Below are 15,568 nucleotides of genomic sequence, written 5' to 3' on the forward strand. Positions count from 1 at the left end.
TTTAACAGAAACTGAATAGGCCGGGTGTGGTGCCTCATGCCTGTAATCCCAGCACTTTGGGAGGCTGAGGTGGGTGAGCCACCTGAGGTCAGGAGTTCCAGACCAGCCTAGCCAACATGGTGAAACCCCATCTCTACCAAAAATAGAAAAAAATAGCTGGGTGTGGTGCTGTGCACCTATAACCCCAGCCACTCAGGAGGCTGAGGCAGGAGAATCACTTGGGCCAGGGAGGCGGAGGTTGCAGTGACCCTGGATGGTGCCACTGCACTCCAGCCTGGGCAACAAGAGCAAAACTCCATCTCAAAAGAAAGGAAGGAAGGAAGGAAGGAAGGAAGGAAGGAAGGAAGGAAGGAAGGAAGGAAGGAAGGGGGGAAGAAGGAAGGAAGGGAAGGAAACAATACAGAAGAATGAAAAGTGAATTACAAGAGACTGATAATTTTGAAAATTTATAAATGTAAATGAATCTAAACTGACTTTTTAAGAAAAATTAAAAGTGTACCTAAACTTGGAAAGCTTAAAAACAAGGATTCAAAACCCCAGTCAACCATAGCATAGAAAAAGGAAGAGGGACCAATAAAAGCTAAAGGATTTAGTTCCTCTTGGAGTAGAAATGTTGATAAGCTTAGACTCGGTCACATCAAAAGTGCTTATTAAAGTATAAGGGTATTGGCCAGGCGTGGTGCCTCACGCCTGTAATCCCAGTCCCCGCACTTTGAGGGGCCAAGTCAGGTGGATCACCTGAGATCAGGAATTTGAGACCAGCCTGGCCAACATGGCAAAACCCCATCTCTACTAAAAGTACAAAAAAAAATTAGCTGGGCATGGTGGCAGGTGCTTGTAATTCCAGCTACTCAGGAGGCTGAGGCAGGAGAATCAGTTGAACTCAGGAAGTGGAGTTTGCAGTGAGCCAAGATCGAGCCACTGCACTCTAACCTGGGCAACAGAGTGAGACTCCATCTCAAAAATACTACTACAACTACTCATAAGTGTATTGCATAACCAGGTTTTCTGGGACCTGAAGCTTATATAATCTGTGGAACTTACATTATTTTCTCTTAAGAAAAGAATAAAAAACTATTTTAAATGTTTTAATTTTACCAAAAACATCTGGTCCTTAGAGGAGGACCATGCATGTAAGGGGCCAGAAGGCTACACACTTCCTTAGCTAAATCTAGCTATAGTGCAACTTAAAAAAAAATCAAAATAAAATGCTTAAATCATATTCCATTCCAAGAAGGGAGTGAAAGGATACAAATAAAGAAATGCTGTCAAACTAATAAAATCGAAAAAAGAAAAAGTAAGCAAAATCATTGAAAATTGAAAACATAAAATAACATAGTATAAAATATCCAAATAAACCGGTAATTACAATAAAAAATCAATGAACTAAATGTTCAACTTAATAAGTTAGAAAAACCTAGAAAAGAAATCCAAAGAAATAGAAGGAACAAAATAAAAAGATAACAGATACTAACGAACTAGAAAATAAAGAAATAATGATGATGAGGAGAACTGAGATATGAGAATGATGATAATTACTTAGAAAGAATGGTCACCATTCTTTCTAAGTAAATTCCTGACATTTAAGGAGAATTGGATAATTTTCACGAACAAGGCTTCTAACCTTCTGGGTTGCCAAAAACATTAAGAAGAGTTTGTTAAGCTTGAAATGCTTCTAATTTTTTCTTCCCTCATATATCTCATATCTTACAACTCTTTTGTCCCACATGCAAATTGTGAATGAGTCAACCAACCATAAAAATCATTTCTACTTGTTTCCATTGAGTGATACTTTTAGGCGTCACATTAGTCCAAAATCCTGAGGTTTGGGTTACTTTTTATCTTTTTGATGAGCCCTGGATAGAAACAGGTACTTTTTAGACTGGGCAATAAGGAACTGGAAGTCCCAGCTGTGTAGGAGACATCCTATTTTTATTGCCTGCTCTCCAGAGTTGTGTCTCAAGGGTACCCCGAATAGATGTGTGGCACTTAAAGAATTAATTTTTGATTAGAAAGAACAGGAACAAGCTTCTCAGGCAGACTAGTTCACATTTCTTTTATTTATTCTTCATTTTCTTTTATTTTCTGTTTATCACCTGTCTTGTCTTTAATCAGATGAATACACACATGAATCACGGGATACAGTTTGGCACTAAGGGCTCTAAAAGGATCATAGCTATGCCTTCTGACTGATTCATATCTAAAGTGCCCCCAAAAGGTTGCCAGCATGCTCCATCCTGAATTCCAAAATAGAGGCACTCCTTGGAAAAGAGAAGTCTCTTTCACTGCCTAGTCGTTCCAATCCGAGAAGAGACAGCCCCGAGTGGACCACAAGCCAGGAGCTGTCTGCAGCATATTAAGAAAATCCTCCAAAATGCAAACCAAAAAAAATATTTTTCATCAGAAAAAAAAGTGAAAGAAAGAATTAGATGGGGAAAAAAATGAATCTTCCTCTCTCAGCCTCAGAACGTCAGTTGAAGCCAGGAAGGACTCTTTTATTACACAGATAATTCAAAGCAAGAAATCTCTTGTCAGGATAGGGACAGCCTCTGGGCTGAACAGGGCAACAAGTTCGACTCACCTCCAAGGCCTTGCTGCTCCACAGGTGAATGTGGCCTGAAATAAAGGTATAAATTATCACCATGGCGCATGAGACTTAGCCTTCCAATGCCCCTCCATTAACCTTCCACCCTCCTCCCGCCTGCAATCACCATGTGGAAAAAAGGTCCCCCAGTGGCCTGGCAGAAGGTAACACAAATGTTTCATTGACTTTTGAATTAAGAAAGGTAAAAAAAAAAAATCCTAACTGTGGCATATAAAAAACACAGCAATTTAGGGTTTGGTTGTTTCCTATGGAAGGTGTATGATTTTTTTTCACTTCCCCTCTATTTTTTGCTTTCAAAAAAATAATTGTTAAGTTTTTCAACATTGTGGCCTTAGGAGGTAATTTGCTAAATAGGACAAAATTAGCTGATTTTTGGACCATTTAAAAGAACATTTCTTTTGAAAGCATATAAAATGTATTAAAGCAATCTTGGGAGTCTTTACCCCTGCTTGAGATTTTAATTTACTCCGAGCTAATAAATTATCCCCCCTCTCAGAAGCTATTGAAAAATTTCAGTTAAATCCTTTTTAAATTTTAATGTGTTCAATTGAATCCCAGGCAATTTAGACATACACACTCACAGCTTGGGGTGGTCAACTCACCAAGGCAAGACTGAAAAGGGGTCAGATTAACGTGAACCCCTCTGCCCCCTGGGATTACCAAGGTGATATTAACGAATGCGATTTCCCCCCACACATACAGGTCTGATGGTTGGATAATTACTTCTCCACAACAGCATTTAACAAATGCCCCTATTTGAAGGCCAAGACCATTTTCTCTGCAGCTGGAGGAAGCAGCAGTGCAGGCGGGAGGAGGTGGAAGCCAGGAGGGGTGGAAGTGCGGAGGGAAGAAGAAGGGAGCAGGAAGCCGGGCGGCTATAATCAGAGAAGGCAACAGCCGGGATCTGGGTCACTTTAGTCGAAGGGTTTGCTGAAGCACAAAGGCTCACTTCATCTCAGGCAGGGCTCTGCGTTACCTCTGCACACTTATCAGAAATATTTTTTCAGGCTATCAATTATTATATTTGAACATTGCATCCCGGCTCTGGGGAGCCCTTAGCAAGCTGTAGCAAAAATCAATCCAGTTTTACAACTTTTACCTTGGCAGAGCTCCAGCCCTTTATCTACGTTACCCGTAATTTAAAGATGCCATATCTCTTTCCATGGCACAGATATATTCCCAAGTATGACATGTCCTTGATAAACAACAATAATTTTTTAAAGTTTGCACTGGTTAGTCTGGGGAGGGTTAACTTTCACGGAAGTTGCAGACATCACTACAGTCATTCGTTCTTGTCAATAATAATCATTACAGCCGTGGTTGGCCATACTAATTGCTTTGTTTTCCTTTGCTTCTCCTTTCCATACTGTCCATTATATATGACTCCAGCCCTGAGCATGATGTGATTGATCATATTGAAGAACCCATTGTATTTTTTTTTTAAATCACCAGTTGGAAACAGAGTTAGAGTCTTACTTGGAAAAAATGTGGAGGCTTCCATATGGTTGTGAACACATGACCTTGAACTTGCCTCTTTCCTTGAGGCACTGGGGAGGTGGTACTGGGGACAAAGAGAATATACTCTCTTGTTAGCTGCAGGCACATATGTGTGGACTAAGGGGACTGGCCATGTGGCTGGCACCTTGAGAGAGGTTACATGTCAAATCCAGAGTGGCAAGATTGAAGAGGACATGGTGCTTCTCAGGGAAAAGTTCACTACCTTTCCTAAGGTGAGAAATTTGAGCTGAGGCTGCTGTTCTCAAATGTGGCCAAGTTTGTGTAGGTGGCAAAAACGATAATCTAATCTGGCCTACAGAGGATCCACGAAGAAAAAAAACGAAAAGAAGAAGGCTTACATTAGAACCACATTTTGAAAAGATTCTTTTAATGTGAGTGTGTTTTAGATGTCATCAGTATCTCAATGTCTTTGGTAAATCTTCGTGTATAGATAAGCCAGTGATCAGATAGGTTGGTTTTCAACCTCTCTGTTTTTTATACTTGTGCTAGTTTCAAATGTGTTTTGTACGCTTTTTGTACATCTCATTCTGCAAGTTTCCTTAGAGCAATTAGCCAGGGGCTGATACGATCCTCTTTGTATTTTTGAGTAGTTCTCCACCAAATGTTTTGATAACTGCAGCTGCTGTGAAATCCAAGTAGAACAGATATCAAATGAAAACTGAATGTTCCGAACCTGTAATTTTAAAAACCAGAAAATTAAGAACTAAATGCTTCTCTCATCAGTGCATCTATCCATCCATCCATGTATCCATCCATCCATCCATCCATCAATCCATCCATCCATCCATCTATATATATTCACACATCCACATCCACCATTGATTCATTCAGTCATTCTGTTTCTCAGATAAGAAAACTCATATATGAAATTTCCACTTATAGATTCATAGGAAGTTTCAAAATAGTACAGAAAGGACTCATACACCCTTCATCCAGGTTTCCCAATGGTTACATCTTATTTAATTATGCCCCTATATCAAAACCAGGAAATTCACCATGGCACAACATAAATGTATGATTCTATGTCATTTTTTCATAGTACTCGTGATATTCATGTAACCACAATCAAATTATAGAACTATTCCATCACCACCAACCTACTTCCTCTTTGTAGTCATATCAACCCCATCACTCATTCACAACCACTAATGTTGTTTTGTTTTCAATTCTGTATATTTTTATTTTTGTGTATTTCCCATAAAGAGTTGGACTGTATTTTTATTCAGCCGCCAACTTCTGTCTTTTAGTTTGTGTATTTAGAGCATTTACATCTAATGTATTTGTTGATATAGAAAAGCTTAAGTCTTGTTTTATGTTCTGTTTTCTGTTTGTTCCATTTGCTTTTTCCCTGCCTTCCTGTGGATCACTTGAACCTTTTTAGAATTCCATTTTGGTTTATCTGTAGTGTTCTTAAGTATATAGTTTTGTGATTTCTTTGTAGTTGCTTTAGATATTACCACATTTATAACTCATTAATGTCTAATACTGTCAACTATTGTTTCTCTCCTGGGACTTCAGTGACACAAATGTTAGATTTTTTTTACTATGGTTGCACATTTTCCTGAGGCTCTGGGCCACCCATCTCCCCACCCCTCACCTCAACCAGTGCAGACAGTCTATTTTATCTCTATTTTTCAGCTTGGATAATATCTAGTTATCTAGCTGTCTTTAGGGTCAATAGACTCATCTGTCTTCTTCATTTGCTGTTGAGTCCATTCATTGAGTTTTTAAATTTCAGTTATTATATTTTTCGGTTCAAAAATATCCATTTTCTTCTTCTTTGTATTTCTAGTTTTTCTATCAAGACTTTCTCATTTTCATTTGTTCCACGCATATTTGTAATTCCTCACTGAAGCATTTCTATATGGCTGTTTTTAAACCTCTGTCAAATAATTCTAGAATTTGTGTCATCTCTACATTAGTGAATGCTAATTTTCTTTTCTCTTTCAATTTATAATCTTTCTAATACTTTTATATGTAACCCTTTTAAAACCTGGAAGCACTAAGTATCATGTTATATGACTTCCCCTCTTATTTAAATTTTGTGTTTTAGAGAACCTCCTTGACACAGCTCTGGCTAGGCACAGAGGAGCACTGCCTTGTACCAGGTGGTTATAAAAGTCTAGGCTCACCACTTGGCCTCCTTTGACACCTGAGAGGAGGGAACTTCGTTTTACTACTGGGAAGGATGCTAATGCTGAGCAATCTACCCACTAGTCCACCTTGACCCTATCCTGTCTGGGAGGGACCAAGTTGCCTGTTTACTACTCCTCACATATCCTCCACTGACAGTAAAGCAGGTGGAGGGATTGCCTTGCTGTTCATCAAGTAGTGAGAGTCTTGATGCTCAGCCACGTCTTCCCTGACGCTACCCCACGGAGAGGGAAGAGGCATCCCCTTGTTGGGTCAGAGTGCTGGACATCAAGGCTCACTGAGTAGTCTCCACTGACAGCACTCAGGGTGGGAGTGGGTTCATAACCCCACCTTGGGGTGGGTGGGGTTCATTACCACCGGTGGGATGAAATGTCAAGCTCCCTTCACCTTCTCTAATGCAACCAGAGCTGAGTGGGGAGTGGGCATCTTACCACGGCCTTGTGAAGGTGGAAGTCTAGACTCCCTCACTCAGACTCTGCTGGCAGGAGGGGTGGGGCACTGGTTCCCCTGAAGTGCTTCTGGTGCGGAACATGTATTGTCTAAACGTTCTCTGTTTGACTAGACTATGCTGCCCTTTTCTTGGTCCTTTAAATTTCTCGGGGCTTCTTTGGTCTATGCCCACTTGTATTTCCAAATTGCTGGCTTCTCCAGTATCCAGGCTGGGATACCCGAGACAAAAAGAAAACCCAAAAAACTCACTGACATGTCATTGCTTGGTTTCCATAGCCCTGAGCTGGTCTGACCTCTGTCCAACTTGCAGAGTTCTTATGTTTGTTTCTTCCATAGTGCCCTTGGCTTTTAGTGGATCTCAGTGGGAGGACAAGGGGAAAGGACATCTATCTTCATCTTCCCGGAAGTGAAAGTCTTTTTCTAATGTCTTCTTAAATTAATATATTGTATAAAAAATGACTTATACCCATGGCAGTTGTATGGCTAGATATATTAATAGACAAATGAGTTATTTTTTCAGGTATTGAACTTTACCATGTAAGTAGCATTTGTGTTCATTAAAATTTGAGAGCAAATATCAACAACAAAGTTCTGATGATAACTGCCTTATTTTAATATTTATGTAGAAGCTGCTGCATCATAAATATTGAGTTACGCTATTATCTACTATCCCTGTCTATCCTGGCTTTTAATAAATGTAAAATCTGGCAAATATTACTACATCTATTCCTTATTTATCTTTGAACTTAAGAATAGAAAATGTATTTCCTCATTAAAACTTGAAAAATGTCTATCTTGTGAGTAGAATCTCTACAGATTCTATTTACCTATCTCCCACTACCGAAATATTCTCCCTGATCTGTTGTCTTCATCATTTTTGTAAATGTAGATAAAAATAAAAGCATCCTCATACCTCACAGCTATGAAAAGGCAATGAAATAGAGTTGGTTTTTATCTGCTCTTAATTATATGAAAAAGAGAAGCTAAAAGAAAGAATTTCTTCTTAAGTGGGAGTAAGTCTGGGGGATAGATGGCACGGTAAGAAAAAAAACAAGAAGGAAAAGGAGAGGTCATTAGAGGAGTCATGAAGATTGGCTGTGGGGCCATGTTAAAATATTTCTTGATGATGACACCTAGAATTTCATCTATTAAGACACTTCCAAATCTAACATTTCAAATGATGAATTCCTTTTTTGCCAATAACTCATAGTCAAATTCAGGCTCGACATAGGTGCTTCTATTTGAGAACTTCATATATTGATTGGGACCATGTCATCACTGGGCACCTGGCACACTGATGCATGCATTTGATTGAAGAATGAAATCCACTAGAGGGGATGCCGCCCATGATGGGACCCTGAAGTAAACACTTTTTGAAGGGTATCATTCTATGGGGATTCCAGGAGAAAATGTCTCACTTACAGACACACACACACACACACACACACACACACACACACACACAGAGAACGTTGCCAATATATGTTCAAATGTAGTTATTCTAATCAGAAGTTTAGGTATAGTATTTCAAACTTTTCTCAAATACATGGGTTAAAGAATGGCAATAGTAATATCTGAGTACTGTAGGAGTGGCAAATACATTTTAATTCACAGGTGAGCTGCAACCATTTGATAGACTGGAAGGTAGGCTGGAGGTAGCTACCGGATGTGCTACCTTAAGGATTCTGAGGCAAGAACAGGAAAAAGTATGCTATTACTTAGATGTTTAAACCACCTGCCCGCAAATTTGTATGTTGAAATTCTAATCCCCAAAGTGATAGTAGCTCAGGTGCAATGGCTTAAGCATGTAATCCCAGCACTTTGGGAGGCCGAGGCAGGTGGATCACAAGGTAAGAAGTTCAAGACCATACTGACCAACATGGTGAAACCCTGTCTCTATTAAAAATACAAAAAAATTAGCCAAGTGTGGTGGCAGACACCTGTAATGCCAGCTACTCAGGAGGCTGAGGCAGAGAATTGCTTGAACCCAGTAGGCAGAGGTTGCAGTGAGCTGAGATCGCACCACTGCACTCCAGCCTGGGCGACAGAGCGAGACTCCATCTTCAAAAAAAAAGAAAAAAGTTGATAGTATTAGGAGGTGGGGACTTTGAGAGATTATTAGCTCATGGGAATGAAACCCTAAATGAATGGGATTAGTACCCTTATAAAAGAGGCCCCAGAGAGCTCCCTCACTCCTGCTGCCATGTGAGGACATAGCAAGAAGGCACCATCTATGAACCAGGAAAATGAGCTTCACTAGACACCGTATGGGCCAGCACCTTGATCTTGGACTTCCAGGTTCCAGAACAGAGAGAAATATTTTTTTGTTGTTGGTGGGGGGGGGGGGGGGGAGGGGGTTGGGCAAAAGGATGGAGATAAAATCTCCCTCTGTCACCCAGGCTGGAATGCAGTGGCACGATTTCAGCTCACCACAACATCTTCCTCCCAGGCTCAAGCAATTCTTCTGCCTCAGCCTACCAAGTAGCTGGGATTACAGGCACACACCACTACCGCCCAGCTAATTTTTGTATTTTTATTAGCAGTGGGGTTTCACCATGTTGGCCAGGCTGGCCTTGAGCTCCTGACCTCAAATGATCCACCTGTCTTGGCCTCCCAAAGTGCTGGGATTACAGACATGAACTACTGTGACTCGCCATACTGTTTTTGTTATAGCAACCCAAACAAACTAAGATGGGGTGTCATGGGAGGGGCAGGTGGAACCATGCATGCCGTGGCATGTCATAATGTAAAGTATTTAATAAGGAGAGCTATAACTTGCAGAGTATAAACATGAGGCCTGAAGCCGAGCACAGTGGTTCATGCCGATAATCCCAGCACTTTGGGAATAGAACTCTAATGAATGGGATTCATTCTTGGGAGGCCAAGGAGGGCAGATCATCTGAGGTCAGGAATTCAAAACCAGCCTGGCCAGCATGACGAAACCCCATCTCTAATAAAAACACAAAAATTAGCTGAGCGTGGTGGTGGGTGCCTGTAATCCCAGCTACTCAAGAGGCTGAGGCAGGAGAGTCACTGGAACCTGGGAGGCAGAGGTTGCAGCAGTGAGCCAAGATCACACCATTGCACACCAGCCTGGGCGACAGACTCCATCGCNAAAAAAAAAAAAAAAAAAAAAAAAAAAAAAAAAAAAAAAAAAAAAAAAAAAAACCATGCCTGGCACACTTACATTCCAATTGCTCTGATACCCTGGTGAAGGCAGCCTGGTGTGGTGGTCAGTGGTCTGGCTGTGGAGCCAAACTACACAGGCTTTCAAGTCTGGACCTCACCATTAACCCAGCTGTGTGACCGTGGGCAGGACCTAACCTCTCCATGCTTCCTTTTTCTCAAGTGTAACAGAGAATGATGATAATGATAATTTCCTCCACAAATTGTGAGAATTAAACAATTTAAGGGGATAAAGCACTGACATATAATAAGGATGATGTAAATACACATTCTCAAAATTTTTATCATGACTTTGAGTAGTTTCCTAAAATTTTCATTATGTCTTTTGGCAAGAGAAATAATGCTAGGATTGAAATTAGAATTTTTCAGAAAAGAGAGAGAATGGTGAACAAAGAGCTGTGACATGGCTCTCTCCTCCTGGAGAGGGGCCTTACCCAGCCACACTCCACTAACCCCACAGATGTTTCCTGTAGAGGAACAAACTGGAGAGGATGAAAATGAGATGACCAAACAGGAGACGCAGTAGGTGCCCACCGTCAGCAGTGGGGTGATGGAGGGAGGTGGTGGGATGTGTAACAGCAGTGCTGCAAAGCCCCCTGGCCTCCAGTTCTCCTGGGCTCTCCCAGGGATGGGACGCCTGGCATCCCTGCACCTGCAAGACAGAGTATGAGAGGAGCCACCCAACTCCAACAATGGTGGGCCACAGTCTTCTGCTGGTTTTCCTTCCAGCGTTGAATACATCATAAATGACAAGTCAACTGGATGGAGCACGGTGCTAACGAGGCCAAGCAGAGTCTTCATTTCACAAATGCTTCAATTAGCTCTGCACAGTCAGCCAACTGCTCCACAGATCCTGCCAGCCTCTTTACAAGTGTGCTAAGGATGGCCTACTGCCATTGCCAGAAAAGACCCTTCGAAGCACAGACTCAGGACCACTCGTTGTAAAGAGAAGGGTATAAATGACAGTGTGATGTAGGCCTCAGTTGTCCTGTAATATGTAATAGCCCTCTGTCCTACCACTGACTATAGCACACTTTGCACTAGTCCCTTCAAATTTTTTTTAGATATTTTCAACTTTCATTTTAGATTCTCAAAATTTGCTGAATAGCAGTTACATAGAGAGTACAATGCTACTTCTCTCAAGAACAACACAGTCAAGTAAGAAAAAGTGAAGAGAGGAGGGGAGGGGAGGAAGGAGAGGAGAGGAAGGAGTAATGGAAAGAGGGGAATGAAGTATCAGGGAAAGAAAGGAGGGAAAGCAAGAGTGAAAGAGGCAGAGGACATTTACTACCTACTCTATTATAGTTGATGCGTTTTGTTTGTTAGCATGTCATTTCCTTTCATCCTTGCACCAACCATGTGGGTACAAAGTGTTCTAGCAATTTACACATGAGAGAGGTGGAGGCTCCGATGAAGAAGAGGGGGAAGATGAACATGCACACAACTGTCAGTGGGCACTTTCCACCTGTGGGGCTCAAGACAGAGATGAGAAGTAACTGGGTTGGGGTTAGTAGCCTGGGTTCTGGTGGACTCTCTGGTAGATGAGCTGGGTGAGGCTGGCAAGTCAAGGGATAGCCCTTGGGCTCTGTTCCTTGTGGATTGGTCTACCAAATGACAGACTGCAGACCCTTTTCCTCGGTCACTGGGATGTGTTGGAACAAACTGCATCTAAGTCACCTAGGTAGGGCCTGCAACATATGGTGCATGGCCCGGCCACCATCACCTGCCCTCCCCGTACCTCCTGAAGACACATAAGCCTGCAGCCTCTCAACAGGCTCAGCCCTTCCGGATCCCACCGTTTGGCAGACAGACTCCAAATGACAGCTCTTCTCCGTAATACATAGACCAAAATCAATTTGCTCAGACCTTGAAGTATTCACTTCATTCTGAATGGAGCATCTGAAATAATTTGACCCCCAAAGTCTTCCTGAAGACTCTTTTTAACTTCCTGTGCTAATACACCAAGTATTCAGCTCTTTCAAAGAGGCATGCAAACAGGCCCAACTCCTCCGATAGACCTCCAAGAGACCGGGTTAGATAAAACTAAGGGTTTTAAAAAAAAAGTAGACTAGTTAACCTCAAGTTATGAAAAGGGCTCAGAGCTACACCCCTGTGATGTTGGAGTACAGGCTGAGGTTTCTGTGGAGATTGAAGACATTCCTGGGGTGATATGGATGCTGTGTTCAATCAGATGAATTGAGTCTGTGGCATATGTAAGTGGGCATAGAGTTTTTCACGTGGATGTTGTAGTACCTTTATACAAGGTGGTAACACTAACAGACACAAAAGGAATCAATTCTCAGAACATGCCTGCAGTTTCCTTCCTTCTTCTCTCCTCTCCCTTTGAGAAATGAGATGAAATTTGTTCACTTGAGAGAAAAAGTTGGTTGGGTGCAGTGGCTCATGCCCGTAATCCCAGGACTTAGGGAGGCCAAGGTGGGGGGATCACCTGAGGTCAAGAGTTTGAGACCAGGCTGGCCAACATGGTGAAATCCCGTTTTTACTAAAAATATAAAAATTAGCTGGGCATGGTGGCAGACGCCTGCAATCCCAGCTACTCAGGAGGGTGAAACAGGAGAATTGCTGGAACCCAGGAGACAGACGTTGCAGTGAGCTGAGATTGTGCCACTGCACTCCAGCCTGGGTGACAGACCAAGACTGTCAAAAAAAAAAAAAAAAGTTGTCAGCCCAAGTCCACGTGCCATCTCGGAAGGGCTGTATGCCCAATCCCATGCCACCTTCTCATCCCTGGCGCCCACTGCGCAGACCACAGTCCCTCCTCTGCAAGGATTTGGGTGGAGCAGGCTGGGCGCCAGGCAGAAGTGTGGCTGTGGGAAGCAGAGGCCTGGAGCCTGTCCACTGCACCTGGAAAGTTCTGGCTGGGCGGCACTTCATGTTTGTACTTTGACTAGTCCAGAGCAGAGAGCTGCAAATGAGGGCACTTAGCACTTCAAAGTCCTAAAGGCTTAGTTCTTAAATTTGGGACTCTGGGGAAAGTGGTGGGAGAAAAACAAACAACCGTGCACAGGAGCGGGATTTTCGGACAGCCAGGTAGGGAAGGCAGGGGCTGAAGTAGCCCACAGGAGCCCTCAGCAGGCCGAACGGGAGACGGTCCCATTCATTGGCTGTCACCCTAAGAAGCTGAATGCTTCAAGACGAAGAGAAACACAAGTGCTGATCACTTTTTTATGGAGCTGGTGGTGAGTGCTGCACTAATGGGAAGAGGCTCCAGAGCCTAAGGGGCCCCTGTGGCCAAGGCGACTCTTCATCACCTTCCAGACCATTGACAAGGCTCTCAGGCTCCCAGCTGCCACAGGCCCCCTGCACTCCCACCCTATCTCTCTTTCTCTCTCTGGTTCTTAGACAGCTCTCTTCTCCCTCCGATTAGCTTTGTCCTCCTAAGACAAGTGCATAGCACGGGGGCTCTGTGAATCCTCACATGGGCAAGTTGAGTCCCTTAAACAGAAGGAACTGATTTCAGGGATTAAATGGCCTTTGGGGAAGGAAAACATTTAAACAATAACCATACTGGATTTGTGCTACAGTCAAAAGGTAAACAATCTTTCTTAAAATCCATCAGAAACCCTTAGCGCAGGTAGACTGAACTACACAGCACCAAGTATATGCAGGAAAGCAAAGATGAAAATCCAGATGTTTGTCACTGGTGTCAAATACCTGTGATTGGCTATCAAAATAATTGGTCGAATTTTTATCTGAGTATTTGATCTCATGAAAATAAAGCATAAAGCAAATTATAAGAGAATTACATATTCAAATTCTAAATTTTTTTCTCATTGATTATTTTGTAGAAACTTGGACGGATTAAGAATATACTATAGAAGTTCTAAAAAATTTAGTAATTTAGATTTTATTTAGATTTTTCTTTTCTTTTCTTTTCTTTTCTTTTTTTTTTTTTTTTTTTGAGATGGAGTCTCGCTCTGTCGCCCAGGCTGGAGTGCAGTGGCACGATCTCCGCTAACTGCTTCACTGCAACCTCCGCCTCCTGGGATCTCCTGCCTCAGCCTCCCAAGGAGCTGAGACTACAGGCATGCACCACCACACCCAGCTAATTTTTGTATTTTTAGGAGAGATGGGGTTTCACCGTGTTAACCAGGATGGCCTCGATCTCCCAACCTTGTAACCTGCCCCCCTCAGCCTCCCAACATGCTGGGATTACAGATGTAAGCCACCATGCCTGGCCAATTTTTCTTAATAACAAAATTCTGTCGGAGCGGGGATTCCAATTTTTTCTTACATATGAAGAAGCCATATTAAGTTTCTATCCAAAAGTTATAATATTGAGCTTCAATTCAAAAAGCATATCTCTTGTGTCCCACACAAAATTTCCAGCCAGGAGAACAGTACAATTGATATTACCCCTTATCATGCTTTGAAATCATCAGTGAGATGCTAGTAGTAAAAAAGATTTATCTGGCATCGTAAAATGTATATTGAGAGTCAAATAGATGCAAAGTCGAAATTATTTGTCATTATCAAATAACATTTTGTTTAATCTCTTTGTCACCCTATACCTTCAAAGTTAACCTATGTTTATTAAACAAATACATTATTGACATCAAAAAAACTTTAAAGGGATTTATATTATGATAAATATAATTCAAGCCTTTCCAGAACCCAGGAATGTGGGGACATTTGTTAATGACAGCGATATCATATATAAGAAACTCAAAATTATTCTATGCTTTTAAATTTATGGTCTATGAGAGAAAATTACTTAAGGGTGTATGTTCAATTAAATGTAACGAAAAGCAAAGTTTTGATCTGATTATATTGTTTATTCAAAAAATGCATTTAATCAACAAGCATGCATTTAAACAGATAAAAAATCCAAGTTGTCCTCTTTCAAATCTCCAGAGTTGTTATTGTATATACCATTCTTCTCTGGGGGCAGTAGTGAGTGCCATACATTTTCTTTAAGATCAAGGTATATTCTTATATAGTTTTACTCGATATTTGACCAGAGGAATTCAATTCGTTTTTATGGAGAATAGCCCATGCTAAACCTCTTTTAGTAACCATAGACCTTTCTTTTCTTAGAAAGGGTTTTCCTGCCAGTTCCCCACAACTAGATCTCCCCGTCAGCAATCCTGAAGGACGGGAGACCGCTGAGTGGATGGAGGTTAAGAACAGAAGAAACTGGGACAGCCGGTGCCTTGTGCCAATCCCTATGCACCTGCTAAATAAGCTGACATGTTTGGACGAGGCAGCCCAATTTGCATTTGTCACCAGAGTGAGACATTAGCAGTGTGAATATTGAGAGGGACAGATGTGCCCCAGCAGGACTGCCACCTCAGACAGCCCACTGTGCACCCAACACAGGAGGCTGCCAGCCCAGGGGACGCCCCCTTGCCTCTGAGGAGCCCATGGCACTGCCAGACACAGCAGAAGAATAGGACATATGTCCTTCCTCAAGGTCCTGGGGTCCTGGCTAATGGATGGGGGACAAATTAGCTGGTGCCCCATTGTGTGCTAAATCCACGGTCCTTGGGGATTGCTTGCTATCATTTAAATATAATGCCCTTAACCTTTTCTAACTCCTCATTCCCACATTTCCTGTGTTCTTGAGAGATGCACTAGACTCGAATCTTCTCAGTTTCTGAGTTTCTTTCAACCTTAAAAAAAAAAAAAAAAAAA

Source organism: Cebus imitator, unplaced genomic scaffold (assembly GCF_001604975.1).
Source record: "Cebus imitator isolate Cc_AM_T3 unplaced genomic scaffold, Cebus_imitator-1.0 Scaffold131, whole genome shotgun sequence".
NCBI classification, from domain to species: domain Eukaryota; kingdom Metazoa; phylum Chordata; class Mammalia; order Primates; family Cebidae; genus Cebus; species Cebus imitator.